General features: G+C 41.1%; 1 protein-coding gene across 5 annotated transcripts in view; it reads left to right on the top strand.

Annotated features, from left to right (window-relative positions):
• Bsk (mitogen-activated protein kinase dJNK) overlaps positions 1 to 20,692 on the top strand; it is an 83,265-nt gene that overhangs the window by 29,392 nt on the left and 33,181 nt on the right. For 4 of the 5 annotated variants that reach the window (XM_070664563.1, XM_070664549.1, XM_070664582.1 and 1 more), the window contains one exon: positions 13,368 to 13,407. The gene's annotated coding sequence lies outside the window, so the exon portion shown is untranslated. Of the gene's footprint in view, positions 1 to 13,367; positions 13,408 to 13,473; positions 16,969 to 20,692 lie in introns of those variants that run through there. The other variant, XM_070664573.1, reaches the window with a different exon arrangement.

The raw sequence follows: 20,692 nt of genomic DNA, 5'->3' as shown, positions 1-20,692 counted from the left end.
TCGAAAATTGCCCCCTTTACGATCGAATAGGCTAATAACGACGATGTGTCCACCGATGAAACACGGAAGCGTCACGGTGTTAATCACAAGCGCGGAACCGGCTTGTTACACCCTTCGGTAAAATACGGGGATTGAAGAGGGGAACGCTAAATATGATTTAAATTCGTTAGAACGGCGATGCACAATATTTTGATTGATAATATTTCTCGTTATTCCTTTTAAACTCATTTAATTGGGAAAATTGTTTTATTTCGGCGAGATGGAGCTTTCGATCTGTTTGTTAAAGTAACTTGCGGAAAAGAGACAGTGTATTCTGCAATATCTGCACTTACGTGAAATGTATTGACGATAATTATATTGAAAAACATTAATTTAATTAGCACAAAATTATTATTTTGAAGTATTTGTAATTAATGTGCATATTTTTTACTATGTTTCAGGTATGTATTCCGTCACATTCTACAAATGTTCTCGATTCGATCAACTGTACTGGTTGACTTAAGTTGCAGAAAGGTAATTAATTTTTGTCTTTCATATTATAAAAAAATCATTGCAATATTAAAAAAAAATATTTCTTGTGCAAAAATATGAAAGAAGCTTTTTTTAACTAAATACATAATAAAAACGGCTTTTAATCACAGTCCAGTTAATCAGATTATTAGTTATGGCGATTGATTAAAGCCCAAGAGTTCAAATTACCACGTAAGAAAACTTCGGCAAGCATTATAAATTTTAATAGAATTTTTTTTTATCGAGTTCGACCTTTCTTCGACGAAAATATAAAGCAGCAATCAATAATCTTAATATTACGACGGTTAATAAAGAAAATATTGTTTTATGCGAATCGTGCTTAAGACTTGAAATGATTGAATTTTTACTATGATCGATGTGACATATCTATCGATCTCAAGTATGCCAAACGCGATGTAGCATTTCTATACGTTAATTTCTTTAATAAATGGTAAACCGAGCAAGCCGTGTCCTCTATACATGTATACGCTTTCGAGTTGGCGCCTCCCGTAGAAATTGGTTCACGTCGATCCGGAATAGGTCGCAGGGCCTCTGCGCATCGTGTGCTTCCTTATTGATTCGATCGGCGTTGCGTCCCGGTACGAAAATAAATTCGTGCTAAATCGTCGTCGTCGTCGTAGATATCGAGCGTCGCTGTGCCGCCGCTTATTTCCATCGCAGAATCGACCGGTTGGTTTCTATTATCACGGCAACTTTTTTTTTCCGCTAACACTGTAGAGCACGTGTCGTTCGAGAGACTCGGGGTAGAATTCTGTCGCCTCGACGACGAGAGAGACGTTCTATTACGACGAAATCGCAACGACAACTTTGACAGCTGTCATTTTATCGCTGGGCGTGCGATGTCCTATTTCGGATGTCGGCCCGTAATTGACTACGAAAAATTTTCACGTATCTTCGCACTCGCTTGGCGCTCACTTTCGCAAAAGGGAACTTTAGTAAAACGTGTAACTTATCTTTTTTTTTCTTTTTTTTTTATTTCTTCTTTAGAAGTTTCGCTAAACCTGTAAAGGCAGCTTGTTTCGAGGGCCATTAATTACCACAGATAGTAAAAGAAACTGTTTTAAATATCGACGGTGAGAAAGAGAGAGAAAGAGGCGGAGGAAGCACTTCGCTTCTATTGGAGTTTAATTAACGCCGTAGGGGGGAAATTGTAGAGGGTTGAAAACACGGGCGAGTTTATCTAAATTTCGGGACGAGTGCTATCGACCCTTTTCTGCAAAGCGTTCGTGAGATTTCACATAAGCCCGGGCGCCATTGCCCTTCGTTATTTTTATACTTATGCAGATCTCGAGATTTGATGGGAGCTGCGATTTGCAATGCAAAGCCTCGGCACAGTCGAGGGATATCGTACATCTACGAGCTCGTATTTAATTAAGGAAAGCCCGACGAATTTATTAGTATCTCCTAAGAATTTCAAATCAACGTTTAAGACTTCGATACGTTTAATACGTTAAATGTGTGTACGAAAACAGATGAGATAAAGTATATCGCGATACGAGGAGCGCGGTTTTGCCCTCGGTTCGTCACGATTGGAAAACTTCCCGAGCTATTTTCGTTCGGGCTCGATATTGCGACAATTAATATCTTTACCAGACTGGAAACTACGGCGAGACAACGCGAGACGTGCACCCGACGTTTCGGAAAAGGACCCATTAGTATGCGCCGGTCGTTTCAGTTCGGTAACCGCGCCGGTACGGGGCTTCAAATCCCAGGATTACGCGCGTGCGTTTGCTGCCTGCGCCGGCTTTATACACGAGACGTTCGATAAAATAGGCGTTCGGTGCACGTGGCGGTATTCCCCGGCGAATCCTGAAATAATATTCGAACAAAAGTATCGCGGGACAAACGTTTCAGTTTTAATCGATTAAAGAACGAGGGAGCCTCGGAATTGCTTTGGAAATCCAAATAGATTGGTAAAATATTTCTCTTAGATTAATCTGCGGGTTTTTTTCCCAGGCAAAAGAAAAAAAAATAAAAGTGAATGGTTTAACTTCTCTAAGAATATCCTGCGTTTATTTCTTTCTGAGATTAAAACGAGCGTGAAATCTTAGAAGCCTTTGTTTCTCGCGGCGAACGAAGTAATCTCGGTATAATTTAACTAATCCATATGTCGCGCGACTCAACTTAATTGTCACGCTAGATAGTTAATGGTGACGATTAAACGAAGCAATTAACAAGTTTTTTTTTTTACGCTCGAATCGTAACTGCGATCCCTTTTCTTTCGTCTTCCAAATAGATCGTAGACTTCTTTCTTTGTCGTCGGCGAGAGTACAGTTCTATCTGTCTAGGAACGGAATAACACCCCGCGATATTTAGGTCAAGCTAGACATTTTTTCAACGTTTATACGAACCTTCCGCACCTTGAAATTCCACAGTTCAGCTAACTTTAATAACTACTTAACATTAAATATTCCGTTTTTATAAGTATGCCCCGATTAAAATTCTGTTTGTACAAAGTAGCTGGAAATGAACTTTTCTCAAAAAGAATAAAGTTGAAAATATATCTAGACTTTTTTAAATATTAATTATATCTCTTGACTTAATTTTTTTTGCGACGAGAGAAAAATTAAGCTTGCAATTACTGAAAAAAAAAAAAAAAGAAAGAAAAAATGCTGTTAATCTCAATGATATATTTTGCGAAATAATGAAAAGAAAAAAATCAAAAGACCGAGTGTTACTGCATAGTACATTATATATTTACTCATTTTTTTAATAGTAATTTACATTATTAATAATTGCGAATATACAGCAGATATTTTAAGAAAGATACATAATCGCGAAGAAATATTAGCAGCGTTTCGTCAACATTTTTTTTTTTTACATAAGCAATATTATATAGAATCACGCTGCGAATATTCTTCTCGTAAAAATTCAGATTTACAGATATTTACGCAGAAGAGAAAAAATTACATTGTACGCGATATTATAATCGAGATATTTTCACTCAAGTATACGATCCATAAATGCATTGTATGCACAAAGAGAGTTTTGAATGATAGTTAATCAATCTTTTTTTTTTTCACACAGTAAAGTACAATATAATATATGTATTACATATATCGCGTTATGTGAATGGCTCTCTTTATAATCCAGATGGGTGGACTGTCCGTTTCGTAGAGTAGAGATGCTGCATATGTTTATACACGATAGGGATAATAAATGCTCCTCAAATAGACGATATAACTGTTACGGGTATTTTCTTTAGAGACCGAATAACGTAATCCACAGATAGAAATGCAAGAGATATTACCGACAACGAGGATGAAGGTACTTTCGCTCGAATAAGGCCCGTTTCTTAATATGGTTTGCTTCCTGTTTATTCGCGAGCCTCGTAGAATCCGCATCGCGCATACGAATGGCCAATGTTCTCTCGGCTGCCTGGTATTACTTTGGAAATAGTTGCGAAGAATAATTTATAAGGAGCCGGGCATAATTCGAGTGAGGTGAAACAAAACTTTGTTCGCGAAAATCAAATCCCGGCGAGTAATAGTTAATCCATTTCGCACGTGAACGACTCGAGCACTTTATTGACGGAAGCGGAGTTGATCTTTTAGCGGACGTTCCGTCTGAGATATTAATTTGCATCGTTGAATCTTACGTAATGACGGGTGGGGCGAGTATGTTCTTCTGGTGAAATCGGGGTCCATCGGCGAATTTGGCGGTTGTCGTCGTCAAAATTGGAGAGAGGCTGCTCGGTTCGGCGTGTTCCCTCGGGCTTGTGTGTCCGCGTATCTAGGCCAAGTAATAGGGCGCGCTGTAGGCGGCGGCGTAATAGGGGTAGCCCGAATAGGCCGTGTACGCGTAAGGGTAGTTGTATGCGGAGTACGCTAACGCCGGGGAGGTGTATGCACTGTAAGCGAGCGGCGCCGTGTATGCCGCGCTTAGCAGCAGCCCTCGCTTGTTTCTGCCCGCTTCCGGCGAGGTGGACTCGGCCCGTGCCGGTTCGATGGACTCCGCTCCGGTAGGTTTCGCCTCCGCGAGGGCCGCGACGACCACCAGGGCGAGCAAACCGACCTGTACACGTTAAACAGAAGTGTAAGGGCGTGTCGCTGCATTAAAAGCTTCCGGCGCACTCGTTCACGAAATTACGACGTTCTCAGATTAGGAACTGGTAAAAGTTTCTACTTCACTTTTTTTTTCCGTTTTCTTTTCGTCTTGTTTCACTTTTTATTAATTAATCTAATATTACGCGAAGAGAAATGCAAGTCGTGTTACTTACAGCCAGGTATTTCATGCTTGCTAAGTTGTCGAGAGAGGATCAGGTGAGCTTCGGAGCGCTTGATGATCGAAGATCGATTGATGCTCGTTCACTCGCAGTGATGTACTTTTATACGCGCTTCAGCGTACGCGGATTGACTGTCGATTGATGTTTTCGACTCGTGCATAGCAATTATTGTTCTGGTGACATTGTACGTTAGATGGAGGGAGGCGAAGACCATCGCGAATGTAGATGCGAGCGTTGAAGTTGAGCAATCCGTCCTTGGCCGCCGTCCAAACGAAAACGTAAGAATTTTTCGATGCTTCGCCGCCTCCAGCCGATCGTAACTTTAGGAATTCCAGATAACCCTGTTCTATCTCGAGTTGGAACACGAGTGAGTTAAGTTGTTGACACGTTTCGGTAGAAACAAAATGTAAGTAATGTATCCGGGGACAAATAAAATTTTCAAAATCTCAATTAATTAGCCGAAATAAAAAAGAATGAGATTGTTATAAACATATCGCGTGTTCTAAAGACGGCAACATTTTTTTTTTTTTAAATTACAAGAAGCGCAGCTATTTGAAAGCATTCCCTTTTTCTCGCTTTTAGTCGGATATATTTTTGATTTTAAGTAAAATACGTTCAATCAAATAATTATCGCGATATTTATGATTAATTGACGGCTAACGAATTTACGGTAAATTACGTTGATATTTCTCGATACCGAACTGTCAATATATTCTCTTAATTTATATTCCTCGCACTCGTCGCTGCTGTCACGGCAATTTTCGCGATACGGCTACGATTTAGCTATTCCAGCCTTGTGCCCGATTGGACCCCGTTCGCGGCCACGAAGCCCAAATAGTCCCTGCGCCATTGAGCAGGTCAAACGCAGTCTCTCTCACAGGGTTGAACGTCGCTAATGGCGCCTGAAAATCGCGAGTCCAATAGAATCCAATTTGCGCCAGTTAGGACATCTCGACTTGGCGAACTGATCGCGCTAACCCACGATCGTTCGTCGTAAGCGAATTTCTATAATGCTTCACAATTTACGAATATGATATCGCAGTGATAAATTATTTTTCAACGAATTGCTTTAAAACACTTTTTTTTTTTGAGGGGAGGTGAAAATTTTACACATTAACTCGATTAAATTCGAAATTATTCGCGCTTAATATTAGTCGCAGCTCGGGCAAACTTTATCGTGAGATTACTAATTTAATTTCCTGCCGGGGATTTAATCGAAAATGAAATAAAAAGCCTAGGTAGTCATTAAGTGGCCGGAGGAAGATTGTTTCCGAGCTTCTCAAGAATTTGTCATTAAAATATATCCTGTTACCACGCGGTCACGGACGTAAGAATTCCGTAGCATTCTTGGCATGATTTAGTGCCCGAAATTGTTCGGTACGACGACAATGTTAAAGCGAGAAGACGAAAAGCACACGCGATACATGCCTATCCGGACAGAGTGGCTGCAGTAACTTGGCACAAGAATAACAGTCCGTCGTTAATCATATTTTATTCAGGTCCACTTATCGCGCTGGAAACACAGTGTTACGTTCTTTTCAGTGCCGGAGATTAATTTTTTATGAAGGTCTGTCGCTCTGCAGCCAGTTGTTGCATTGTGCTTTGCGCGAAACGGCGTAGCGTCGCGGAGTCGAAATTGTAGGCACGTCGTTTTTTTTATTTCCTTTCGATACTTCTGACACGTCGACGATGCCGCTCGGTTGTATTACAGCAACATTCATTAAATAATATCCTAGAATTTATAAAAAGTGTGCGCTGCATTATTTCCGATGAAATACTTGATTTTATTTTAATAATTATTAACTCTTTTATGTGATAAGATAACAAAGTTATTTATATGTTTATGTTAATTAAAGAAAAGAAATTAAATTATATTCGATATTAATGCATAACACTCGGTTGAAAAGATCTCGATATAAAATGGCTGTTAAAACCGAACAGCATTTTAGGCACAAACCATTACTTCTGTTATCTCGCTCGTTTAGAGACAGTCGACGCTTGCGGACGAATAAAGAAGATTTTAGTCGAAAATCCGCAGAAAAGTCACGAAGCGAAAGACAACGTGAAGGGGGGTGATGGAGGATGTGGGCGTGTCACATTCTCTGTCCAAAGTTCCGGTTATTTTCTGCTCTCGAGACGACGATGAAAGAAAGCCAAGAAAAGAAGAGAGCGACTTGTTGGCTCGCGGAGGCAAGGCTCGAGTAATATCGCGGCCTCGCGAAAACGGCGATGCCAGGCTAGGGGCGGTTTATCAGGGTGGGGTCGGAGTGTTTTTCATATAAACGTTGATTGCCAGCCGCATTTTTACCCGCATCGCGTCGGTATTAGCATACCGAGTCACTTTGTCGACTTGGATACTAAGGAGAGTAATCTTCGTCGGAATATTCGCCACCGACGACGAAATTATCGCGACCTTATTTATATTTAAGGCTTTAAATTTCATCTTTCCGTTCTCGTTATTTCTTTAATGGGATAAAGACATTTATTTCTTTCTTTTTTAAAATAATCCTTTAATTTTTTTTCGTCTAGTTTTTGATAATGAAAAAAATACGTTTGTAATTGTCTGAGTTGACATTCGTCATATTTCGACTCCATTGCCTCCATCTCCGTTCTCCTCTTCAGTCGCTCTTTGCCGTTTGAAATTCCGGTAGCGAACTCAGCCTCGTAAGTAGCTCGGTGTCCCTGATGCCGTGTCGTCGTAACTCGTATACGTAATACTGCCAGTATACGCGCTGTCTGCTGTCCGCGATGTCACACTCGTTACAACACAGCTCGTGTAAACTTCCGATGCAGACGCGTATGTATTTTGTTGGACGAATGTACATGGTGTTCCGGACGGGAGCCATAAAGACGTAGGGATGATATAGGAGTATTTTTAAACATATATACGTGCAGAAAGAGTGAAAGAGTGAACGTTCTGTTGTCGTTAATTCATGTCAATATTTTACAACGTATGGCATAACATCTAATATGTACGACCGAAGTTGTATAAGATTTACTTTTAATAGTTTTAAAAAATGACTTTAGCCAGAATAATATAATCAAAGCTAATTATGCTGCTAAAATATTTTATTAAAAAAAAAAAATAACGCGCGAATTTGCAAGAGAAAAGTTTAATGAAAAAAATTTTATAATTGACCGGCTTAGATGATCAAATTTAGAAGTTTGCGATGCTCGGGAGTTATCCTGGATAAAGAACGTCGATGAATAATCCACGCAGTCGGGATGAAACGATTCATCGGCGACCGATTCTGGCCGGCCGGGGATCGAGTTAAGTTTTTTTTTTAATTTTTTTATTTTATTTTATTTTTTTATTTTTTTAAAAATGTCGAACGTCAACTTATTGCAAACGACGACAGTGGCAGGCCGATATTTGATTTCCGTACATATTTGCGCTGTCGGAATCCGCAATAGCTTTTCCGATCAAATGGGAAGTCGAATGGCGTTGATCCCTTGGTTAGCCGATCGCTGGCTTGGCATCGGACTCGAAATTGCAAATCGAATCGGGGTCGATTTTCGTTCGGGGAACAACTTTAAATTTATTATAGATAAGCACCGAACGAGAGCGTCTCGGAATAGCATCGATATTTCATTGTTTTAAGTAAACGGTTGGGATAAAGGACAATTGACTAGGCGGGTATTAGGCGAGATGGTTTCTTTTATCGACGGATTTTTTCCTGCGATCAATTTTCGAGGGAACATCTCCGGTCGCGAGGAGAACGCGGGAGAGTATTCGGATCGCTTGATGCGGCGGCAAAGGGGCAGAGGGCTGAAAATTGCGCGGCGTTAAGTGAAAGTCGTAATAACGGCGGCTTAAGGTTTTGCGAGCGAAAGAGGAAACCCTGTCTCTTGGTTTCCCGGAGGGTAGGTCCTGGCTGCCGACGTGCGTACGGAGGACAGAGGTCGGGTGAGCGCGAGGCCGGGATCGATAAACTGCGTGCCTCGAGAGGGTCCTCGCGCGCGTCCCTTTTCTACTCTGAACCTTCGGGAGAAAGAGGGAGACTTTGTTTCACGACGACGGAGTGGATTTCCGTCGGTCGGATGGCCGCTCGAAAATAATTGCGCGAACCTCCGGATTCCATGAGGGAACAATGTGCCGCGGCACTTCGTCCTTCGTTCCTCCCGTTGCCCTTTTCCTTTCCGCCACCTTTCTATCTTCGGTTGAGCTTGCCGTAGGCTGGCAGGCCCGAATGTTATTCCGGGGGAATGAGATAAGCGCTCGTAAGAGAGAGATTCTCTCGCGGCAGATAAGTCAGCCGGGCAACGTACAACTTGATAAGCTGCGTTAAAAGTGAGCTGTAAGCGTTAACTGCCGTGACGCGAGCTCGTCGCGACGTGTGGTTTGTTACAGCTGGTTAATTTCTGCTGTACGTTAAAACATATTTTTAACTATATTTTTATTTGTCATTTAATTTTTATTTTATCGCAATTTTCTTTTTTTTATAACTAATTGTAGGTACAAATAATCGTTTACTTTTTTTCTATACAAATTTTGATCAAACGGCGCCGATTTAATAATTTAATATAAATTTGTCGCGCAGATAAAACGGGTCGCTTTACACATACGTACTTTTAATTTAGCTACTATGAATAATAGCGTTGTATTTACGGACTAAAGAGATCTTAAATTTGATGGAATCATCGAACAATTATAGAAGACGAGTGAGACGGACTGACGTTATCGGACGTGCGTCTCGTAACGCACTCGTCTTCTTCGAAAGTGGCATCAGGATTTTCGGCGGACCGCGAAATATGTCGGCATCGATTCAACATGTCCAAAAATAATTTTCCCCGGCGAATGAGGGACGCGTGATTCGTCGGCTTTAAGCGCAACTTCTTAGACGCATTTCGTTCTCCGAGATGTTATTTCGTAACGACGTTGCATCCGTATTTACATAAAAGGAACGTAAAAAAAAAAAAAAAAAAAATGATTTATATGAAAGCCAGTCCCTTGCTCTTTCATTCGCGAAGAAAGATGTCAAGGGTATGTCGATGTCGTTGGTCTCGAAAGTGTAGACACCACCGGAAGTCGCGCCTTTGACCATGGACCGAGTCACGAGCTTGAAAGCAAAAGTGGCGAACCCTGCTTACTCGGCGGTCTCAATTAAGCATCGAAGTACTCGTCGGGAAAGCACGCGATCTTGTCCTCCCTTCTGCGCCCATTGTTAGGGTGGTATTTCTCTCGCTTCCAGCTAACTTATTCATGAGATTCAAAAGAGTGGCTTAAGAAACGGGGAAAAAAATTTTGTAACGTATCGCTGCCAATTAATTACTAATTAATTACTCGGCTAATTATAACTGTCACGATCAGCCGCAACGACGGTCAAATTTAATTTTGTTAATTCGACACCGGTAAATTTCGGATGTTTGTTTATCATTTATATTATACACGTAGATAATCGTGTTGCATCTCGAATAGCGGGTGTTATTATTAAATTGTTGTCGAGGTGATTTGTTAAATATACCCCAAGATAAATACTATTGAGTGGTTCCTCGTTCCCTAGACTGTTTCTTCAACATTTACTTGGACGGATGGTTTCTTCATTGAACCATCCGTCGTTGTCTCGGTGGTCGTAGTCGACGTCGACGTAGACGTCGGCGCGGCCGTCAAAGGTCGCCACGGTATAAATACCTCTGGCGCCGCTGTCGTTCCGATTTCTCCCTCTTTTGACTCCTCACCATCCTAAATCTTTTTTCCTTACGCTTACGGCTCTCCCGTTCTGCGCTTTCGCCATCCTCGAAATTTCCCGAGGAGCTTTAAACTGTATCGGGCGGGAACGAGCAAAATTAGACGTAAAAAATAAAATACGGGATACGAGAAAAAGAATATATTATATGACTCTTCCTCCCGGGAGTACACGTCAGATTCGCGTGTTCGAGGGCAAAGTTGAGTACGGCTCTAACGTATTATTGAAGTTTAGCCAGGCGAGCTCGAGCGACGCAACGAGAATTCGTCGAGACTCCCTGGCGGGACGTTGATAGATCGCTCGCCGTTGTCGCGAAGCGAGACGCATCCGGTTTTCGTACTTGGCGGATAAAGCAAAGTTTCGATATATCAAATCGATATGATGCGCAAGATTGAGCGACGGGAAATATGCGCTTCTTCAACTCGTGTATTTTTTTTTTTTAAACCGCGGCTGCAAATTTATATACATAGCCTATGCGCGTTATGCAAATCATCGAAGCTCTCGTCGCCTTGAAATTTCTCGGAAACGGTCCTTTTTAGCATACGCTTAATTTTATATTTTTAGCTTCAAATTTTGGTAGTCAAATCTTTAATTAAAATTGCACGCGAAAAACTTTTGCGTATCGATTACGTAACTGAGACTCGAAGGTGATCGGAATGTCGTAATAGCTGCCGCTTAAATTATTAAATGTGCACGAAAATTACCTTTTTGCATTTAAATGTGATTATAATCTTCTTAGAGTTTATTTCCCAGCTTATCTCTGGTTCCTCGGGTTGTCTCGGAAGTGCGTGACTTTCGAGGTACCCTGAGGCTATCCGATAATGCCGTTGGTGCGTATCGTTTAGCACGTTAACTTGCGTTATCAGACGGCGGGATAACCAGCGAATTCTCGGCAAAGTCGATCGCTCACTCGACGAGAAGACTCCGTCGTTTTTTCCGGTTCGAGTAAGATTGCGATAAAAAAAAATGACGGTGTCTATCTATATACATTGCGCGCTTATCGTCGCGACAAGCTACCAATCGGTATAATTAAGTAATTTAACCATCTTTGTACCGACATTGTTACTTTATCTTATCTTCACCTCGTGGTTGACTTGGAATTTTGATTCGTATCAGGTACAGAGGTTTCTTGATGTTGCTTACGACTAATTTAACGTTCTTGGAACACGTGAGATAATATTGCGCTTATCGCGCGTTATTGACGCAAGGAGAAATTAAAGAAATATCTGTGCGATTAGAGCTTTAAGAATTCTACGTTAATTTAATATGCAATTTTGTTTTTTATCGTGATATGATTTTTACGCAATTTTTTTTCTTTTAATTAAAAAATAATCTTTTGAATTTCCTAGCGATAATAAAGAAAAAAAAATAATACTTTGGACGATAGCGTGTTTCTTTTTATTAAATTTCACGTTAGCACGTTTCTTTAATTTTTCGATTATCTTAAATTATTATAGCGCGTTTCTGTTTTTGCCGACTTTAATGTGTTGGTCGTTGCTACATCGGCGGGTCTATCGTGCAGCTTGCAACGGTGCATCGCGTGGTGCATACGTTAATGACCGGGATTGCGCCATCAAATGGCGCCGTTCGAATCACCGCGGTTCGATTTCCTAATGGGAGTACAAGATGACTTATGAATAGCCACCCGACCGATTTGCATCTTATCGCAATAAAGCCGGCAAAAAAGCCTTCTCGTGAATTCAAAGCGACGTATTCGCCAACTCTGAGGATTCGTGAGAGAGCGGAAAAAAGACGTCATCAATCTCGCATTCCTTTGTCTGCAGTCGAACTTATCTACGCGTACAAGAAAAATCCCATTTCTCAACTTTACGTATATACATTAATTGATTAGCATGTTTATGATTTTATTTTTTACTTTCACTGAACTCTAACTTAATTGGCTTGAGATATTATCTTTTTAATGATATTATTTAATTTCGAAGATAAACATTTTATTGCGAATCTCTTTTTTTCTGTCTGTGTAAAACCGCAAAGCCACATCAGAAGCTAGTAAGAAACTTCTTAAGTCTCGCTTGTAAAATAAGTAAGTTTTTAGAAACACGAGGTTGAGATGAGATTTTTCCAGCTATCTACTAAACAGGAATTCCCGTCGAGAAGTTTCGCCGTGAAATACCGCCGGGCTTCCGATAACCGTTTAAAAACTCCTTGAGAAAAGTGCGTAAGAATCGGTTTTTTAAAGTTTCTAGGTTTTACGATTTTCGGCAACGCGTCGGTGCGAAATGAAAGCGTAGCCGAGGATCGTAATTTACTTTCTGAGATAACGTGCGTGAATTCAAGTAACGCGAGTAAGTACGATTTGAAATTTTAGACAAATACACTTGCGCGGGACGAATAAATTCGGTTGATACCCTCAAAGGGTAACTTACGAACATCTGATTGAGATGAATCCGCGTTCCTCTTCACCGAGTTCGTTAGGGATTCATTATGAATCGGACGACGAAGATATAACGCGAGTAGTTGCACGTCAAAGTCGAGGAAAGTTAGTGGAGAATTCGCGCGGGGTCACGCGAAGTCGACGAAACATTTCCGCATTAGGAACGAGGATATCTTGTTGAACCGAGGCAACCTTTCTCCCGCCGACTGTAGCAGTGACATCACTTGCAACATTCAGCGAACTAAATTAATGCCGGTGTCGTCAAAGGAAAGCATACGGCGCGTACAGGGTATTAATATGCGCCCCGTGATTTTCAGAAACGAACGGCGTGTGAAATGTTCGGACATTAATGTATTAAAATGTACGAGTCTCTTTAATACATCGTAATCTTGCAACGTAATTTCGAAGCGGCTTTAAATCAGTGGTGAAAAAAAAACATGCGCATTTAAGGATTAAAGAGCGGTGAAATACCGTAATATTGCTCTAAAAAACTTCTCTAATATTGTGTTGTTTCTTTTTTTTGTTTCAGGAATCTTTGATTCACGGTGCGGCCGTCTCTTTCTTGTCGGGTAAGTTTTTGAACATTTTCCTCATTTTAAGTTATTCGATTCACTCTTGGATGGGCTGCTTTTAAAGAAATAGGCCCCGGGGAATCCTTCCGGGTTTTCTTTCGTAAAACTGTAGGAGCATATAACGCAAATTTTATTTGACTACGCGCACAAATTTGGCGATAAGAAATTTGACCCGAATTAAATAACTACGAATTTAAATCTCTGACGAAGGACGCGTATGTGCGTAGATGCATACGCGATGACTTATCGATTGCGCGAACGGTCGAGATGCTTCTTGATGAATCCTCTCGGAGGATGAGTGTCGGGTTTGCGGGGGGGAAGGGAAACTGATCGATTCGCTTGCATCGGTTTGAAGTGACAGGGCAATCAACAGGGTACAACAGGATTTCGCTAGTGTCCGCGATCGATCCCGCGTACAATTAATTTGAATACATTTGGATGCATCTGGGAATATGATTTCGATAAATAAGAAGGCCACGTTACAGTAACAGGAGTAAATTAGAGTTATTAATTTTTTTAGAATTTATATTTGCGCGTAATATAATTTTTTTTTTTTATGTTGACGATTTATTAATTGACCATGTATCGTCGAGACTAAAATCTTGGTTTTTTTTTCCCGAGTTTCTTTTTCGTCAACTATTCAGATGAGAAGCAGCAGTCTAGTAGTTTGATCACGCACATACCCGGTTCATTAGGCTGTTTGACTTGCGAGCTTGATTAATTGCCAAGCGCGGAGAATACGCGATGGTCGTTGCAAAATTTTTTTTAGACGAACGCTGTATTACATCGGGGGGGGTTTCTTTTTTTTTTTATTTTTTTAGCATAAATTATTCATGCTACTTGACTGGAATGATATAATCGGATTGCTTTTTTGACAATCTAATAATTAATTAAGCTCCGTAGGTGTTCGAAGTGTAGTGAGAATTCGAGTTACGGCTTTGCGTGTTTTGCAAGCAACGTGGCGATTATTAAAGTAGGCCATCGATACGATCGACCCGGCGAGTCCATGTCTTTTAGTACAAAATATCATTTAATATTTCTTGGAAACCACGGTCGCCGAATCATTTAATAAATCTGTAACTGATAACAAAGCAATTGCCGCGTACGATGAATTTTCATCTAATTGATTGTAAATTATTAAATTAATTATTCATACATTAGCGATTTATACGCGATGCGCTGACATTTGTAATGTCATTACGTGCGTAAATTACAGACGTTCGGTGAAAATTTCTCGCAATTAATTATACCCATCGGTCAAAGAGACAAACTGACGACAACGTCTATGGAATTAAACCGTGAAAATAATCGTCTTGAAAGGGTTAATACAGCGTACAGGTAAATGATGGGTTTGCGTAGATTCCGGATAATTGCTAATGTTCCGGGGCAGCCGGCTGACATTATCCTTCGTTAAGGCTCAGCGACTTCTCCGGAAAGGGTTAGAAAGAGCGAATGCGCCACGCTGGATAATGTCTAACGGCGAGGTGTAATTATAAGCGATAACCCTCTCGAGGATTAACAGTTTCGCAAGGCTTTAAAGCTCAAAGGAGCTATCGCATGTGACTTGTTGACTCCATTTAATAATGTTAAATACAAAGCCGCTTGTGATCTTGGAAATCTTGCAGCAATTAAGATCCTTTATGATTAAAAAAAATTTTTTTTTTACGTCCAACCATTTTTGACAACTCTTATCGTTAGTTTACATTTAGAATAATTTTCTCTCGTTATTTTTGAGTCTTTACGACATTTAATTAGAAGCGGCTCAGCTTAGATAAAATTAATAATCGGAGTACTAATCGTGGGCTTTATTATCGAAACTGATAATCGACAGTTTACAGCGTTTTGTAAAACAATTTTTGTTACCGATATCACTTTTATCGCCATCAGATTTTTCTCGCTCGCCGGTAACTGTTAAATAAATCGAATCGCGGCCCGCCGGGAATTGTTTTATCGCCTCCTGTTCTCGATCGTAGAATCTTCATTCGTCCCGTAGAAATGCAGACGCGTTTTGCAGAAACGAGATTATGGAGTGGACAGGATGAGTAAGAGAATGAGGGGGGGAAAAAAGAGAGGTATAGAGCGCCTTGGTATTTTTCTGGCGAACGATCGCGATGAATTTCACCGCCATTGTCGAAATGAGGGTTAGAATCGTGAAGAAGAATGGACCGGGATGGAAAAGCGGGGCTAGAGGAATCACCGGGGACTAGAATTCCGCATAGCTGCGATACATGTAGGAATGACCGTACGCGGTCGGGATACCGCACACTCCGCACGGCCGTATTCCTCAACACCGCGGCACTCGACGTCGATGGATGTCCGTAAATTGCTGACCTTTTTCTCAAATATCGTTTCTCCCTTCTATTTTCCGGCCATCGTCGGGCATCCGCAATTTTCTTGAAAAATCGTACTTGCCGATCTAGTCCGTCACTTTTTCGCGTTTCCTCGCGCCTCGATGCGCGATTTATCGCCGAATGAAAATTTATCTAGCTATTTTGATTTCGCAGCCGGTGGTTAGATCGCACAGATTAGATATGTTCTAAAATACAGTTTGACAAATTTGATTCTCTGAAAGTAAATATCGTCTCTGTATCAGTCACATAAATCTAGGATCAGACGATGCTTAGGATCCGAATAGGCCGGCAAATGAAGGCGAAAATACGAGGCATTGTCTTTCGTTTTATATCTTTACTTTTTCCTCGTCCGTCATTCGTTCCCTGCTCTAGAAACGTCTTAAAATCGATCCGTCTCGATGTCTGTCGTTTTATCGGTCTGTTCGAACAAACGCACGAAGACGGAGAGAAGAAAGAGAAAGAGAGACAAACAGAAAGCTGCACCCGAAGGCACTCATTCCTTAATTCATCTTTATGTCCGCGATAAAAGTACACAAGACAGTTTTATGACTGGTTAAATTCGCGCAAATAGTCCGCATTGCATGTTCGCCACTTTCGCTACGTCGTTTCACACCTACGCTTCTCGCAAGCGCTCTAAAAATTGGTTGAATCAACCTGTAACTCGTCTTTTATATCACATTTTTTTAAGTACACGTTTGACGAAATTATTTTAGACTGAAATAATTTTTTTGATAACAAACTAATTCATTATATGTATACTTTTTACATTATTTAAAAATTGTCGTTTCAATTTATGTTAAGTTCAGACGATTTGACAAAATCAGAATTAGATTCGCGTCACCCTCGCATTTTCTTTAATTTATCGCCGTTTTATCAGTATAAGTTTAAAAATAGAAGAACAGTCGGTGAGTAATGCAGAATGACAACACCATGATTCATTCGGCTCACCTGCGAACGATATACGTAATTAGTTGCTTCCATTGCAAAATGCAGCAAGTTACGAGGTATATATTACGCGAGACGACGGTATCGTCGAGTGTTGTTGGTTTATGCGTGTCTAGCGGTTTTCCCCGCCCGTTTTCTCAATACGAAACAGAGCCGCGGAAAGCGGAACGTTGTCTTTGGCGGCCTTTGATGTCGACATCCCAAAGGATCGGATTCGTTTTTAACGACCTGGCAACACGCGCCCACCGTATTAAAGCTTCAGGTACGATAATTAGCCGTTAGGGGCAACGCGAACATCGGCGTTTATTTCATCGACGTGGCTTGGATCAAAAAGATTTTCGTAAAGGTAATAAGACACTTGTGAACGTAACGGAAACGAAAGTTAAACGTCCAGCTTCGGAATATTTGTTAGCAGCGTTTGCCGGAACTTAGTACGAGAATGCAAATCACCGAGGCTCCGTCGACCGACAGCTGATTTGAAATACAATTTGTAGTTGAAAAAAAATTCAGAAACTTTGCTCGGCGAGCTGCGATCTTCAACATGATAATCTCGAGATTATCATAATCCTCGGGGAATTTCGTTGATCACACAATCGCGAAAAATGTAACCGAGAGAAAAGGAGATTTGCGTCATGGAGCCGTCGAATAATTCTGAAATATGAAAAAAAAAAATCTATTATCTCTTTATCAAGAGATAACGAGACGCTCGCGCATCTGTCACGTTGAAATGCAATTTGATAAATAATGGAATAGAAAGCTTTTAATTGCCAAGTCATTTTTAAGAAAAAAAAAATCTTTGCAACGCGAATGATTTGAGGGAAAATAACGATACGTGAAAGTCGAGGGACTGCGTGTAAGGGCGTACCAAGGGTTGCGTCTTAAGAATCGCGGCATCTTCCTGAATTACGATGTAGAAAGGGTGCGCACGTGGAGCGCTCGAACGTACTTATTTGTAGTCTCGTTTGTATTCTCGTGCTGAGGGATTGGCCGGGAGTTACTATGATTTATGGAAAACTCGGTAATAACTTCTTAATGGAGGCCTATCGTGCCAGGCGGAGCTATTAGTCAGCAAAAAGTACGGTAAAACTACTTGCCGGAGATATGGCAAGGCTATACGATCAGTCACACCGCGCTGATTTACTCTCATGGTATTTTCTTTTTATTGCAATAAATTAATTTGATCTTTATTTATCTTACGCCCCAAAATTTTTTTTTTTTTAAGTAAAATCTTCGAAGTTTTAGAGGCTGGCAATTTTTATTTGTCGAGAATCGAATTTTTATGCGACCCGCTCGAGCTGTACTCGATGCTTCGCGATCGGGTAATCAATCCCAGCGAGACGTCGACGATGATTTTGCACGGTACGCTATTTAAACGCCCGGGCTTCGTCTGCGCAACTACGTCGTGTACATACATTGCGGGATTTTCATACCTCGCGGTAATGCGCGCGGGCGGTACGCGGCTAAGCGCGAGAAATGGTTTAATATCCGAGGCTCATGCGAGATTTGCGGCGTGCTCGAAGCGCACCGCTAATACGACACCCCGTGTGTCATGTAAAGCTCGCAGCGAGATTGATTAAGATATGTTGTTGATTAAAACGTGCATTAACGCCGAAACGAAGCCATTCTGAATAAATATCTCTCAACGACGCCAGGCGTCGCAAAGACACCTCGCACTTTTGCTTTTGCTTATTCCTTGGACTTAATATTTTTTTAAGGCGACTCGTTAGTCTTGAATTAAACTAATAATAGGCCGCGAACAAGACCGCGTCCCTTTTTGTTTTATTCGGTCAGACCTGTGAGTACATGCGAGACATGTGCCGCGACCAAAAGTTTTTAGCCGTCTGACGCGTGCGTCCGAGAACTCTGAGACGTCTCGTTCATACAGCCGCATATGTTCCTTGTGTTTTTGCGCGGGGGATGTAATCACGACGAGGACGACGGTCGACGCGTCGCGATAGGGCCACCGCGAATTTGCATACCGTGGAAAAGCAGCTGTAATCTGCTAATCAACTTTGCATTTGCACTTAGCACGGAATTAACGTTTTACCTTCATATTTATTTTACCGAAAATTCTTTGTTGTCTGCGCGCCGATAAAATTATTAGTCGCATAATTGCGTTTGTCGACGTGAAAGCACATTCATTTGCATTACGTTTCGTGTTTACTTATTACCCGGGCTTTGAGATTAAATTTACACATTCGAATATAATTCGATATACTCGGGCGTGGGAAATTAATTCGTGTAAAATTCATTAAACGACAATAATTAATTGATATTTATTGACAGAGGTGGAGAATTTGAAAGCGATACTTGACGTTGCTCGTAGGTGATACTTGATTACACCTAGTATGTACAATGTTTTTTTTTATTTTATTCTATTATTTTATTTTTTTACTAACTAGTTTATTAATGGAAAAATACTTTGACTCTTTGATCGATGTCGTTTCGCAAGGTAGTTAGCAACTTGTCGCTGACGGAAGCGTCTTATTTTCCCCGCTTTCGACTTAAATCTCTTTAGCTCGTTTAATCTCTGTAGGACGGCTACCAGTCTTCCGCGAATTATCTGTCTGCGCACCTCCAAAATAGAGACCTATATTTCATTTCATTACAAATCACCGGAATTAGAATCGTGACAGTAGCGGGGATGAATACTTTTCGCGCGGGAAATCGCCCGGGTAACGAATGGTCGGAGCCAATCCGAACTGCCACGCGAATGAATTAATTCGACTCTTGCGTGTATATTTGTCATAGTATCACTAACGAGGCTGATCCGAGGCATCCACTTTGTCTTATATAGCGCACTTTCCACCTCACGCTGTTCCACCGACGATCGTTCAAAAATAAAAAGACAAAAATCCCTTCTTTGATTAAAAGCGTTATTTTTTAATGAATAATATAAAATATTTTGTTTCAAGCAATCGAGCTGATAAAAATGTATTTTATTTCGTTGCATATATAATAATACGTAGAAAAAAAAAAAAAAACGAGAGAACGAAGAATTCATAATTTGCGGGAGGAAATAAATTCTGATTAATGGACGTCTGCGGTTTGTAAGGTGTTAGGTCGTTATTACAGCAAATCTGGCTGGGTACGAGAGGGTTCACCACTATGTTTGATTGAGATGCATAAATAACGGACCCCGTGGTCGCCAGGGAAACTTTGGGCGGTTCGGGGACGTGGTCGATACGGTAATAATTTTATGCAGACGGTATAACCGCGAAGGGACACTTGACGTCGCGACTGCTAATGTCGTCCTTTCGATCCCAGAAAACTAATAATTTGTACCAGGATCACACCGGCTGCTCGCGGCGAAAATTTCTCTTTTGCGAGAAATCAAAGCTGTTGTAACGTTTGATAAGTAGTTGGGGAAAAAGAGTGTTCGTTATTTCGTGACTTGGACGCGAAATAGTCATCCCCGTAAATATCTCACAAGTTCGGGGACAAAGTTTTCTCGAGCTTGTCGAGTGTTTGATATAAGAGACCCGTCGACGTCGGATTTCTCGAGTTTCGAAAGTCCTTATCGGCCGCCTTATCCGACCGAGAGTTACGCGTGCGTGCAAGATAGAGAAGAGAGAAAGAGAACTTTTATTTAAGGAAGACGTCGGTCGTTTTCGCACGCACGCCTACTTATATTTTGCGCGTCGCGTGCGTAGACGCATACATCGAATTCAATCGCGTACGAGAGAAGCGAAGAGGGCAGCGATCGATTTATAGCCCAAGGTGCAGCGCGTCTTGTTCGCATGTACCTTCGGAGATGTATGCACTTTGTCGAACGATTTCAACTATATACGCAACGCCTGCGGTCTCGATTCGTCTATTTGTCTCGTCTGCCCGTTTCCATAAATTATTCGCGTCGCTGCCCTCGGGATACCGCTCTCTTACGCGGCTGTATTTCGCGGATGATACAAATTAAGTCTTGGCACAATGCGCAAATTATATCTTTCTCGTGATGCACAATAAAGTTGAGGCACATACGCGATTTGACT

The sequence above is a fragment of the Cardiocondyla obscurior genome, linkage group LG01 (assembly GCF_019399895.1).
Source record: "Cardiocondyla obscurior isolate alpha-2009 linkage group LG01, Cobs3.1, whole genome shotgun sequence".
In the NCBI taxonomy this organism is placed as follows: Eukaryota; Metazoa; Arthropoda; class Insecta; order Hymenoptera; family Formicidae; genus Cardiocondyla; species Cardiocondyla obscurior.
This window is presented reverse-complemented; position numbering and strand designations above follow the sequence as displayed.